Below are 14167 nucleotides of genomic sequence, written 5' to 3'. Positions count from 1 at the left end.
ACACTAGTGTGCATGAAAACCAAATTATATATAGGGTTTGTCTGGTACGTTTTGGTTTCGACCTCAACAGCAGTTTCCATAGGCGAGCCGAAGAAACTGTACCAAACACCTTAGAAAGAAAAGAAGAAATGTTTTTATATTCAAGCGGAGTTAGCCATTTTTTAACTGGGCCTATTCTGCTTTGGAGCATCGGAGAGAGAAGCCATGTCAAACAGACGCAAAGAAATAGAAGCAATACAAAATTTGGTTGGAATTATACACTAGTCACAAAACAGAAAGATTTCTCACGTCAACTCAAACGGACAAGTTGAACTGTGGGAATAAAATGATTGACGTAGCAAAAACTTACCTTCTACTCTGTAGAAAAACTCCAATGTCAACAACACGGATCCCATGCCCATGTTTATAAAAAAGACATGCGAAGCAACAACAAAGCACCGATGATGGTTAATGTTCGATGAAACACTAAAACCTCATAAGATCAAGATCCCTTGGAGTGTTAGTTATGGACGGAGATGAGCTAGTGGTAGGTGGAGGTGGAATGAGTTTTGTTAGGTGGTTAGGGAACCCCCTCAATCCCCACTTGTCGGGAACTAATACTAGGGTACCTGAAAAGGAGAAGCTAACGACCATCAACGTTGATTTGTTCGCGCGATCAAGAGCGCGACTACACCACTTGTCGGGTCCCGCATCGTCCGACCATCGTGGCCATGGGCCCCGTCTTGCCCAACCCCCTAAGGGTTGGCTCTGCCTCGACTGACTCTCAAGGGCTGGCTCTACGTTGCCCGACCCTGAGGGCTAGCTCCGCCTCACCCGACCCTCGAGGGCTGGCTTCGCCTCGCCCAATGTCTATGCATGACTCCTTTATAAGGACACGCACAGATAAGGCAGGGCACGAAAATCAACCACAATACCGTGGACCATACCTGTAGACCTATATGATAGTACAATCAGGCCATGTCAGAAGGGTGCTTTGCGACCTTCCAGGCATGTCAGAGTCCAAATAGTGTTGTAGGCGCCGACATTTGCCTTACAGTGTTGTGGGCACCGTCATTTGCCCTCCGGCACAGATCCTTACCGGAGCTCACGATAACCACTATGGTCTAGAAGGAAACTCTATAGTAATAGACATGCGGTCACTATGCTACCTACTCCCTGTATGGTCGTTGATCAGCATCCTGGTCTACCACGTCGCCCGTCGGGGCGGGATGGGACATGACAACTCGCTGACAATACTAGGATATGGCATCGTCAATGGACAGACACCCAGCGTGGCCCTATTAGGGCCAGCGAACATGTGCCTAGCGTGGAGCTATCCCTATCACCGTCTGCCATGTCTATGGGGCCCACAAAGAGGAAAAGGAAGACTCAGCATCCTTGAAGGACTTCTTTTACCTCTGGTTTTCCTCTTTTCTCCCATCTATAATCTCTGCTCTGTCTTAGCCTATAAAAGGGAAAGAAGGGCACCCTGCTAGGGGGATCGATTTCACCACATCACAGTAGAACCACTAGCATCGAACCTCGAACATATAGCTGAGCAGCAACCAAGTTCTCTGCACCCATTCGACCTTTCCATCAGAGACTTAGGACATGTCCCTCTCTCACCCATTTGTATCCCCTACTATGAACTTTTCAGTGCTAATAACACCAGCAGCAGCCATGAACTGGACGTAGGGACATTCTACGTCAGCGTCTCGGCCGCAACCATGACACACGCAACATCCTTGACACTCGTAGACATGCCTACGATGACCAAGAGAGGGAGCTAGCCACAGCTATCACCCTCATTGTGGTGGATACTACTTCAGCGGCAAGGATCGAAGCCTGAGCATCAGCCTCCCAGGGCCATAGGCCTTCGGCCGACACATCCTCAGCACTGCCTTCTCGCCAAGGTGCCGACCACCAACCAATATCTCGAAGTACCCTGGGGAAACAAACCCTGAACTATTGCTCGAGGACTATTGGCTTGCCTGCCAAGCCAGTGGTGCAGATAATAACGACTTCATTATCCGCAACCTTCCATTATTCTTGCTTGATTCGGCAAGAACATGGCTGGAACACCTCCCGTCCGGTAGAATCCAAAGTTGGACGAACCTAAAGGAGGTCTTTATAGGAAACTTCCATGGCACATACAAGCGCCCTAGGAACCCGTAGGACCTCAAGGACTACCAATAGAAGGTCAGAGAAACCCTCCATGGGTACATCTGGCGCTTCTCCCGGCAATGTAATGAGCTACCTAATGTCATCGACGCCGACGTTATAGAAGTTTTCCTATCTAGGACCACCTGCTTGGATGCAAGGGCCCGCGAACCATCAAGGAACTCTTCGACATCGCCACTAGCCACACCTCGGGTGAAGAAGTATTCGGAGCATTCTTTAACCACCTCAAGGGCAAGGCAAGACGGGACGAGGACGCCAGCGAAGGCGCCTCCAATCGTCCTGCCAAAAAGAAGAATAAGCAATGGTGCGAAGGCTTGCTCATGGCCACCGCTGACCGCAGGGGTAGTTGGAAGCCTGCGGAGGGCACTTAGAACCACTTCAAAAAACTACTCGAGAGGCCATGCCTGAACCATGCCCTCCCCGTCAAGCATCTGTACAAGGATTGTGGCCTCATAAGGTGGTTCTTGTCCAGATGCTCCAATGAAGTGGAGCATGAGAAGAACCCCGACCCTACCACGAATGATGCCAAGGAGAAGGATGATGGATTTCCAATGTTGTATGGCTGCCTCATGATCTTTAGAGGATCGGTGGCCTATGACTCCAAGCGCTGCCAAAAGATTGCGCGCTGCAAGGTCTATACGGTCGAACTTGCCACACCGACCTTTGAGGGTCCATCCAACTACAAGACGGAGACCCTCACCTTCGAAGTGGTGGGGTTCCATGGAACTTACCACGCCATCCTAGGATGACCATTCTATGTGAAGTTCATGGCCGTTCCCAACTACACCTACCTCAAGCTTAAGATACTAGGCCCCAGCGGGGTCATCACCATCGCCACCTCCTTCCAGCACGCATACGAGTGTGAGGTCGAGTGTTGCGATCACGTCACAGCAATCATCGCCTCTAGAGAGCTCACAACTATCAGGAAAGAGGTCACCAAAGAAGCGCCCGACCCCAAGAAGTCGACCAGGTCTTTTGAGCCAACGCAGGGCTCTAAGGAGGTCCTCATATATCTTGGCAGCCCTGAGGGCAAGGTGGTGCACATTGGCACCACACTTTCCCCTAAATAGGAAAGCACGCTCCTCGACTTCCTCCATGCCAACAAAGACATCTTTGTATGGAAACCCTTAGACATGCCAGGCATTCCAAGGGAAGTCACCGAGCATGCCTTGAAGATCTGTCTAGGCTCCAAGCCGGTGAAACAGCGCCTGTGTCGCTCCGACGAGGGGAAATGCAGGACCATCGGTGAGGAGATCTCAAAGCTTTTGAGAGCTGGATTCATCAAGGAAGTATACCACCCAGAGTTGTTGGCCAATCCCGTTCTTGTATGAAAGAAAAGTGAGAAACAGAGGATGTGTGTTGACTGCAAGGGTCTCAACAAGGCGTGCTCAAAGGATCTATTTCCTTTGCCACGCATAGACCAAATAGTCGACTCTACCTCAAGGTGTGAAACCCTCTGCTTCCTTGATGCGTACTCCGGGTACCATCAAATCACAATGAAAGAGTCCGACCAGCTCGCAACATCTTTAATCACCCCCTCTAGATAATTTTGCTACATCATAATGCCGTTCGGTCTATAGAACGCTAGGGCTACATACTAGCTTTGTATGCTCAAGTGTTTCTGGGACCTCATTGGGCGAACCATTGAGGCCTACATTGACGACATCATTGTCAAGTCCAAATGAGCTAACCATGTAATAGAACCAACCAAATTATAAGAACGTAAGTACAAAAACAATCATCGAAGTGATCAAATTCCTGTACTTAAGCTCCCATAATCCTGGTAGTCTGGAAATCACGAAGGATTTCAAACAACTCCCGACATACAAACCAAGACCATAGCAATTCAACCCAACACATCATTCGTTATAACATTTCACAAGTGGCATCCGAATTACATCCATTGAAGTTCAAATAAAATATTACAAACCAAGTTCAAATTCGTGGAAGCAACATAATTTAGTACATAACTTCATAGTTTTAAATACATTGCCAGATCTTAGTCATGTCCCACCAAAAGCATCTTCAGGTATGAGAACTAGGAGAGACCGCGCCTAATGATCTAGTCTTCATCCCTAGCCAGGAGAAGGCAATACTTGCAGCAACCAAAGTAGAACTAGTCATCTGCAACAGGTGGGAAATAAACCCTGAGTACAGGAAGGTACTCAGCTAGACTTACCTGTCAAAACTAGAAATAAAGGACACCAAGGGTCATGCAAGGCTTATAAGGTGGGCTAGCTTGACACAGTTGCATAAAAGAGCTTATGAATATAGTGACCAATTTAAACTTAGCATCAAGTTTATCATCATTTACCTGTCCACTAGATTAGCACCTGTACTAGAACACTCACTTATTAGGAGCAACCAATATTAACCATAGCATGTATAATAAGGCTGTCATCATCATATCATCATTCCTGAACCATTATGTTATTTAGTGTATCCACTTTGGAGATAAGCCCGTCAAGTTCTCGCTAACCGGTGAGAGACGGCGACTCGAATCGAATTACAACTCAGCTGAGGGGGTATTCCTAACTCTCGCCCTGGCATACTTTGCAAGGGTAGCCGTGGGTCACCTTTGATACAACTTAAGAACAAAATCCATGGGTTCGATCAGCGCCAGCACTCTCAGGGATTACCCTTCTACCAGGATGATCAGGACTTTTAAATCACCTGCCTTTGGACTCATGCCTATGGCTCCCTTCTGAGGCATACTTTATACTTATCGACTCCTGGCCTGAGTTGAGCTACTCAGCTTCATGGTCAGTCTCCAGACCCGGCCAACTAACAGAGAGGCATGCGTTCAACATGAACAGGAAAGGCTCCAAGATTTGGTCCTTAAGCGACACAGACGGAGTCACTGTAAATTGGCAAGCATCCGCCCAGTCTTCAATTCAAATTAAGACAGGTTCTTTTCCACGATAGCAAATATAGCCAACCGTGCCATATGTATATCCCTATAGCTCGCAGGTGACAGGAAATCACCTGACTTCTACCACATTTAAGCAGGGCTAAGCACTATACGAGCCTGAGCTACATAGGATTCAGGGTATCAATATCTAGACAAGGATTAGATAACAAATGCAGCAAGTGTTTGCATCCAACACCTAAACTTATTGCAACAATATATATGTAACAATAATACTTTAATTGCATTTCAGAAATTAAGAGGCTTAATATGCTCTAGGGCTTGCCTTTCATAAAGTTGCACGGACGGTGATCCGGGCACTCAACGACGACCTCATCTGGCACTTCTCCTGAGGGCTGCACCTCCTAAACCTCTGGTGTTGGCTGCTGCTGCTCCTCGCTCGGTTCCTCAAATTCTAGCAGTGTCACTCCTTCCGGTACACCTATTGCATGCAGATGCACAAGATAAATATCATAGATGCGTAAGGAATGACATGATGCTCATGATGAATGGATAACAATAAGTATTTAATGAAAACATCATTGGACACTCGTTTACCAATTAAGAATAGCTCTATTCAAATCACTTTAAAACATGTATCTAACTTAACTCGAAGAACAAGATCAACTTACCTAACTTGCATAACCTAAGATAAAGATGCTCATCTTCAGTTGAAGGCCTAACACCTAGAAACATTACCACAAGCTTAGGAATAGTAAAGGCATACTTAAATCAAAAGTTAAGATTTCATATGCAAATGAGCAGTTCCTTAATTCAATCACAACAAGAGTTCTACAAATTCAAATGACTTGCAAGAAGACATTCTAGAAAGCTTATGAAATTCTCTACAAATCATTTATAAACATCAAAGCATGATTCTTACGTTAACCAAATTGAATTCAAGTAAACATAGAATCTATCTAGAAATGGTAGGTTTACTAAATTATATATTTAGTGATGATGCAAAAGCATAATTAGACCAAATCAAGTTTACCAACTTGTTGTGCATACCAGAGAAACATCAGAAAGTATAGTGCCAACTTCTAAATAAATTATTTAATGTTCTTTTCTAATTTATTTAGTTAATTAGGTGATTAAAGCAACATATAGTAAAACTATACAGAAGAATCAACAAAAATTACATTAGCTACCTTATGCTTCACATAGACTACCATAAAAATTTCAAAGCAATTGGACAAGCAGAACTTGATGTATCAAAAATAACAGATGGCAGGTCTATTTCTAGCATAATTAGAAAACCCTATTGAAAAGTATGAAACAACAGATTTCACATTTTTCCTAGTATCATTCTAGCATAAGAATAGCACTCACCAAATTTTACCTTTACTGGATCTATAGAAAAATTATGAAAATTCACACAAGATCCATCCATGCAAACAAGAGAATTACATAACTCCTACATACAATGTCCAAAGTATATGAAAATTTAACTATAAGCTATTCATGATATGATCAGTACACCATAAACATTTCATGCCATTTGGAGCTACACAGAAAAAGATATAATTACCCCTATTTCCCACATGATTAAAAGAGATAATTAGCAACTCCATTTTTCATAAAAGAACATGGCATAAATTATATTTTTAATATAAACTAGACATTACTAGGAACTCAACAAAATTAGAACCATATCATTTGGATCTACCAACCAAGAGATATGCATTTTTGAATCTGTACCCAAATCTGTGAAAAAGAATAAAACAAAATAAATTTGGAAACCCTAACCAACTCCTGGGTTGGCCTGGAAAGCCACTGTGGCCCACGACGCGCGCGCCCGCACACGCCAGTGCGGCCCACTCATGCGCGCAGCCCGTGGTCGGCTCCGGCCCGCACGCGGCTGCTGACAAGCGGGCCCCGCTAGTCAGAGAGAAAATAGGGTAGGGAAGAAGAGCGATGGCGGTAGCTCACCGCTAGTGGCAGCTCCAGCGAGGCCACGGGTATCGGCGTGTTCACCTCACCCGTGCGCATCTAGGGGTACCATTAATTGCAGCAATTGCGGTGGCTAGGGGGAATGGCGGCGGCCATGGCGGCACACGGCCGCGAGTTGGCCAGCTCCGGTGAGCCGACGACATCACGGCCCTAATGGTCTATCCTACGAGCATCAGCATCACTAACTGGACCTAAAGCAAGGGAAAGAGGGGGTAGTAAGAGGCTCGAGCGGCACAGCCACGTGCGAGCTCGGTCGGCGGCGGACATGGCGACACGGTGGAGCTGCCTTCACGGTGAGCCCTACCTGAGGCGAGGACGAGGTTTCGGTGAGGTCAAGGACATGGAGAGGCTCACGGTGGTGCTGTGGTTTAGGGGAATCGGACAATGGCGCTCGGTTAGGGTGATTTGGCTCAGCGGCGGTCACGGTCTTCCCGATCACCGCGCTCGCTTGGAGGAGGACGACAGAGAGGGAAATGGCTAGAGGAAGAGGGAGTGAGCGAGGCATTGTCTTGGCTTTCACCTGGGAGCATGGGCGTGCGACGTGGAGGTGCTAACTGGGCATGCACGCCATGTGGTGGCCAGTCTCTAAACTGGTCAGCCATGACGTTCACTGAACGTTTTCTGAAACGAACTGAATCGGGGTTCGGTGGCATGACTGACAGCGCCATTTCATCTCCTCATAGCTCGTAATCTAGCCCGAGTTAGCGGTAGGTAGTAACAGCAAATTTGTATAGCTACAGTAGTACTACAACATTGTTAATTGGGGATTGGACTAATTCGATATGGATTGGGAGATACAAGGTCTCAAAGAGGGGCTCATGAAACTATAAGTCAGGACTTGACTGAAAATTTTTTCTAAGTTTGAAATCAGCAGGGAAACCTAACTTGTGGACCCTGTTTGAGCATGTTCTAGCCATTTACATGAGATGGTCATATTGAGACTTTTGTTCCTTGATAAATTGGGTACAACTTTGGTCAAGGGTGCACATCCATGCAAGGTCTCTAGGTTATACTTTTTAATTAGTCAAACAGAGTCACTCTATAGGTCATCCTAAAGTCAAACCTCCACCTAGAGGGCAATTTAGTCATTTTGGTCCACATGAACAATGTCCCATCAATTACCCTAAGTGTAGTTAAGGTGTATTAGACCATAATTAACCACTCTACACAAGTGCTACACCAACTTCTAAGTATCACATGTGATAAAACAACAAAACACTCAAATTACCCTAATGTTGCAAATCCATGTTTCACATGTTTCATGACTTTGTTGTAATTTTAAACTTGTCATATTACACTACCATGTTTCCATGTTTCAAGGTATGAGAAACTCTTGTTGCATTCACATATTGCACTAACTACCATTCACAAGCAATCAAGTATGAAACAAACATAATTGAGAATGTTGCATATACATGTTTTAGTAACAATGGCATGATGAGATAGATGATGCACATGTTTATGAAATGAAATGCAATTTTGTGGGAGCTAAACACCTAGGGTGTTACAGCCCTCCCCCCTTAGAAAAATCTCATCCCAAGATTTGGAAAGCGTACCATTTAGTATAGAAAGTCGGATGATTTTCCTTTAGATAATCTTCCCGCTCCCATGTTGCATCCCGATCACTTTGATTACTCCAAACTACCTTGTATAACTTAACTACTCGCCTACGAGTCACCCTTTCTTGAGTATCCAAAACCTGCACGGGCTTCTCCTCATAAGAAAGATCAGATTTCAATTTGATTCTCCTCGTTGCTACTCTTTCCTCGGGAATACAGAGACACTTCTTCAGCTGAGACACATGGAATACCAGAAATATAGCTCCCATTTCACGTGGTAGATTGAGTTTATAGGCTACTCTTCCACTTTTCTCAATAATTTGGTAAGGTCCAACATATCGAGGCTCAAGCTTCCTTTTGATTCCAAAACATTTTACTCCTCTCATAGGGGATACCTTCAGATAAACATGGTCACCTACTTCAAACTCAATAGGTTTTCTTCTCTTATCAGCATAGCTCTTTTGTCTAGCCTGAGCGGCAGTCATATTCTTCTGTATAGGTTGGACTTGCTCTTCGGCTTCTTTTACAAAATTAATACCATAGAATCTTCTTTCTCTGGGTTCCACCTAGTTTAAAGGAGTCCTACACTTGCGGCCATATAGAGCTTCAAAAGAAGCCATCTTGATACTCTCTTGATAACTATTATTATAAGAGAATTCAGCGAGAGGCAACCATTTCTCCCAAGAGCCCTTGCAAGAGATAAGACAAGCTCTAAGCATGTCTTCAAGAATTTGATTAACATGCTCAGTCTGTCTCGATGTTTGCGAATGATAGGCAGAACTATGGATTAGATGAGTGCCAAGATTCTGATGTAAGCATTCCCAAAAGCAAGCCGTGAATTGTGGTCCTCTATCTGAAACAATGGATTTGGGTACACCATGGAGACATACCACTTGTTGAAAATAAATATCAGCATAATTGTGAGGGTGATAGGTAGACTTGACCGGAATAAAGTGAGCGGATTTGGTTAGACGATCTATGATAACCCAGATGGAATCAAAACCCTTTTTGGTCGTGGGTAACCCAACAATGAAATCCATAACAATTTCTTCCCACTTTCAGCCAGGAATAGAGAGTGGCTGCAATAACCCGAGCTTCATGTGAATAGCCTTGACTCTGCAACAGTTATCACACCTTGCCACATAGGCTACGATTTCTTTCTTCATCTTGGTCCACCAATAATACGGCTTGAGATCTTGATACATTTTACTGCTACCAGGATGGATGGACAATCTAGAAGAATGGGCTTCAGCCATAATTTGATTTCTAAGTTTTTTGTCTTTGGGTACTACAAGCCTATCATTAAACCAGAGAATTCCTTTGTCATCGACCCTAAAGTGCTTGGTCTCCTGCTCTTTCATCTTCCGCTTAATGTGAAACACACCCACATCAGTCTTCTGGAGTTCGATAATTCGACTTCTAAGAGAGCAATCCACAGTGATATTGTTGAGTACTATAGGATGAAGGAGGTGTGCCAGATGAAAGTCTTCACTAACTAAGGAATTGCAATGGGCCTTTCTACTTAAGCCATCAGCAACCACATTTGCCTTGCTAGGATGGTAGTGCACTTGAAGGTTATAGTCTTTGATTAATTCTAACCATCGTCGTTGACGCATGTTCAACTCGGGTTGAGTAAAGATGTACTTGAGACTTTTATGGTCAGTATAGATGTTGCACATATTACCTAGCAAGTAATGTCTCCAAATCTTCAGGGCATGAACAATCGCGGCTAGCTCTAAGTCATGGGTAGGATAATTGACTTCATGCTTTTGAAGCTGGCATGAAGCATAAGCAATGACTCGGCCCTCCTGCATAAGAACACACCCCAAACCGGTGCCATATGCATCACAATAGACAACAAAAGGCTTCTCGATGTCAGGTTGTGCTAATACAGGAGCAGAAGTTAGTAAGGTCCGCAAAGTGTGGAAAGCCTCCTCATACTTCGGATTCCACACAAACTTCTCATCCTTTTGAAGTAGTCGAGTCATGGGCTTGGCGATTTTAGAGAAATCCAGGATGAAGCGACGATAATAGCCAACCAAACCTAGGAAACTTCGGACTTCTGTGACCGTAGTAGGTGCCTTCCAATCTAGGACTTCTTGCACCTTAGTAGGGTCAACCAAAATTCCATCTCCAGATAACACATGACCTAGAAAAGGTACCTTGTTCAACCAGAATTCGCACTTGCTGAACTTAGCATAAAGCTAGTTGTCACGTACTCGAGTTAAAATAATTCTCAGATGTTCAGCATGCTCTTCTTCATTCTAAGAATATACAAGGATATCATCAATGAACACGACGATGAACTTGTCCAATTTCAACATGAATACCAAATTCATCAGGTACATAAAGTGTGCCAGAGCATTTGTAAACCCAAAGGACATGACAAGATATTCGAACAAGGCATAACGAGTAGAGAAAGCTATCTTAGGTATATCTTCATGACAAATTTTGATCTGATGGTAGCCAGACCTCAAATAAATCTTAGAGAATACCTTAGCTTTAGAGAGTTGATCAAACAGAATATTGATGTGAGGAAGAGGGTATTTGTTCTTGATAGTAACAGCATTAAGGGGGCGATAATCCATGCACATGCACAGAGACTCGTTCTTCTTCTTCATAAAGATAGCTGGACAACCCCAAGGAGAAGAACTAGGCCAAATCAAACCTTTCTTTAATAGCTCATTCAACCAAATCTTCAGCTCAGCTAACTCATTGGGCGGCATTCTATAGGGCCTTCGAGAAATAGGAGCCATACCCGAAATGAGTTCTATCTTGAATTCTACTTCACGGTCCGGAGGTAATCCAGGCAAGTCATCAGGGAAGACATCTGGAAACTCACAGACAACCGGTATATCCTCAATGGCTTTGGCAAGGGTAGCATTGGCTGTATTGTGGATAGTGATATCACGAGGCAACTGCACTAGAAAACCCTTCTTATCCACAGGATCTCTCAACATTACCACACAGGTTGATGTATCGATCAACACTCCATTCCCGCTCATCCACTTCATCCCTAGGATTACATCGATTCCTACCCTCGGCAGAACTACAAGATCCGCAAGGAACTCTCGATCCCCAATCTCAATCTTTACATCTTTAACTATTTGGTTAGTCATGATATTATTTCTAGTAGCACTAATACAATAACCACCCTTGACAATTGTAATCACATTCATCTTATGCTCAGATGCAAAAGTAGAACTCACAAAGGAATGTGAAGCACCCGAATCAAAGAGCACAACTGCAGGGTGATCATTAACAAGAAACTTACCAGCGGTGACCACTTCACCAGCAGAAATTTCCTCCACAGTAGTGTAGTGAACATGCCCCCAATGGATGTTTCCCTGAGCATTCTACTTGGGAGGATAGGGACAATTATTAGCCTAGTGACCAGGCTTGTTACAGTTCCAGCATGGCCTGTTAGATGGTGGGACATTGGAGCTGCCCTGCCCAGAGGTATTCTTTGGTAAGGAAACTATGTACCCCTTGCGGAAACCAGTTTTAGCTTGATTCTTCTTCTGAGGTGGGTGGTACCGGACATTAGCATTAGGTGGATGATATTGGGTTTTGGATACCACTGGTGCCTTAGACTGAGAAGCACCTACCTCAAAGTTTCTTTTACGGGTCTTAGAAGCAGCATATACCTTATCGTTATTCTCCTGAGTCAGGGCGTCACTGATAAACTCATTGAAGGTGACACACTTACAGTTGCCCATAGACCTCATCAGTTTAGGGGAAAGTCCCCTCTTGAAACTAGCTATCTTTTTGGCATCAGTATCAACAAACTCAGGAGCATACCTCGCCAGGTTGTTAAATGCCCGGAGGTATTAATTAAGACTCTTGGTGCCTTGAGTTAGCTTTATGAACTTGGTGTGCTTGATTGCCATGAGACCAGAAGGGATAAAATGTCCCCTGAAAGCTTCCTGGAACTAGTCCCAAACCACCTCGACGTTTGCAAGGAAGGTGGTCGTGTGATGGTTCCACCAGATGCCTGCAGGGCCTTGGAGCTGGTGTCCTACATACAAGGCCTTCTTACCTTCTGTCAATCTGAGCAATCGAAACCTTTGCTCTATCGTACTCAACCATTTATCAGCTTGTAATGGTTCTTCTACCTCTCTAAAGATAGGAGGCTTGGTGTCTATGAAGTCCTTAAAGCTGCTATACTGGTTTGGCTCAGGTCCCTAGCGGACATGTCGATCATCGCGTTTAGCCAGTTGGCGCATAGCCTTAGCTAGCATGCGTTGACTTTCGACGACTGTCTGCATTAGCTCAGCTAGTGTGCGCAGTGGAGGAGGTGGTTGTTCCTCATCTCCAAGGCTACGACCATGATGAAGATTATAAGCCATCTGCAAAATGTATAGCTAATGAGCACTAATGATGTGGAAAATTTTGTAGATGAATTATATAATTATGCCAAACTGATTCCATTGGAGAGAATGAATTTATACAATCAATAGAGGCACAATCATCCATCACAATCACACAACTCATCAAGCGGATCAATTGACATATTAATGTGATGAACTTAACCAACAACGAGATCTATAGACCGCATAGACAGAATTTATCAAAGGCTCACATACATGCAGCATAACACGTTTGATAGGTTACATCCAAGCCATAGAGGTTCCAAACTTACATCAAAGATAACATAGGGTTTGATATTACATCCCAAAGATTAACTTATTACAAAGCTAGTCATTCATGCATGAGTATCAACAAAAGACTAGCTCTAGCGCATTAGCTAAGTAGTAAGCTAAACTATGCATTGTCCTCAGAGTCAGTGTTAAAGATCTCTCCTCCATCTTCATCACTAGCAGGTTCTAGCTCCCCATCTTCCTCCTCTTCAGGTGGAACGTCCTCAGGTCCATTAACCTCAATGTCATCATCATCTTCAGCCATGATGACACCAGAGCCCATCTCATCCTCATTGTCATTCTCATCATCAGGGGGCAAAAGAGGGTGAAGCTAATTGTGTAACAGGTGAACCTCCTCATGGAGATGGTCATTGTACTCTTCTGCAGCTGCCAACTGCTGCTCCAGCTCAACCTATCGTGCTCTCAACGCATTCTCTTTGTTCTAGGCTTCATTCCGCTGGTTCAGCACGTGAATCAATATACGTTCACAGTTGTGGTTAGCAACTATCAACTTCTGAACCTCCAGGGTCTCTTGATCCTGTTCCTGCATTACTTGCTCTAAACGCTGCTGAGCCGCACTCCTCTCAGTAGTCACCCAGGCCAGCTCCGCCCTTAGCCTTTCCTCCTTAGTAGGCTCAGGACGGGGTTCACGAGGAGCTAACTGGTGACAAGGCGCCCTGCCTTCAGTGGACTTGCGAGTAGTGCATTTTGTGCGCGCCATCTGTAGCAAAAAGTTGCAACTTAAGGGGAGAATCATTTAAGGGATACAAAATTTAATTAGTCGAGATCATCAAATTTTAAAGGAGGGAGTAATGCAAGAAATGCCATGTATGCTTGAACCTGATGCATGCACGATCCGTATGTTCTCACAAACCTAGAAAAATTTAAAGGCTAGCGAAATATATGGTGGCATACATACGTTCTCTCGTATACGGTAGCTAGTCGAT

The sequence above is a fragment of the Miscanthus floridulus genome, chromosome 1 (genome assembly GCF_019320115.1).
Source record: "Miscanthus floridulus cultivar M001 chromosome 1, ASM1932011v1, whole genome shotgun sequence".
Lineage (NCBI taxonomy): Eukaryota > Viridiplantae > Streptophyta > Magnoliopsida > Poales > Poaceae > Miscanthus > Miscanthus floridulus.
This window is presented reverse-complemented; position numbering follows the sequence as displayed.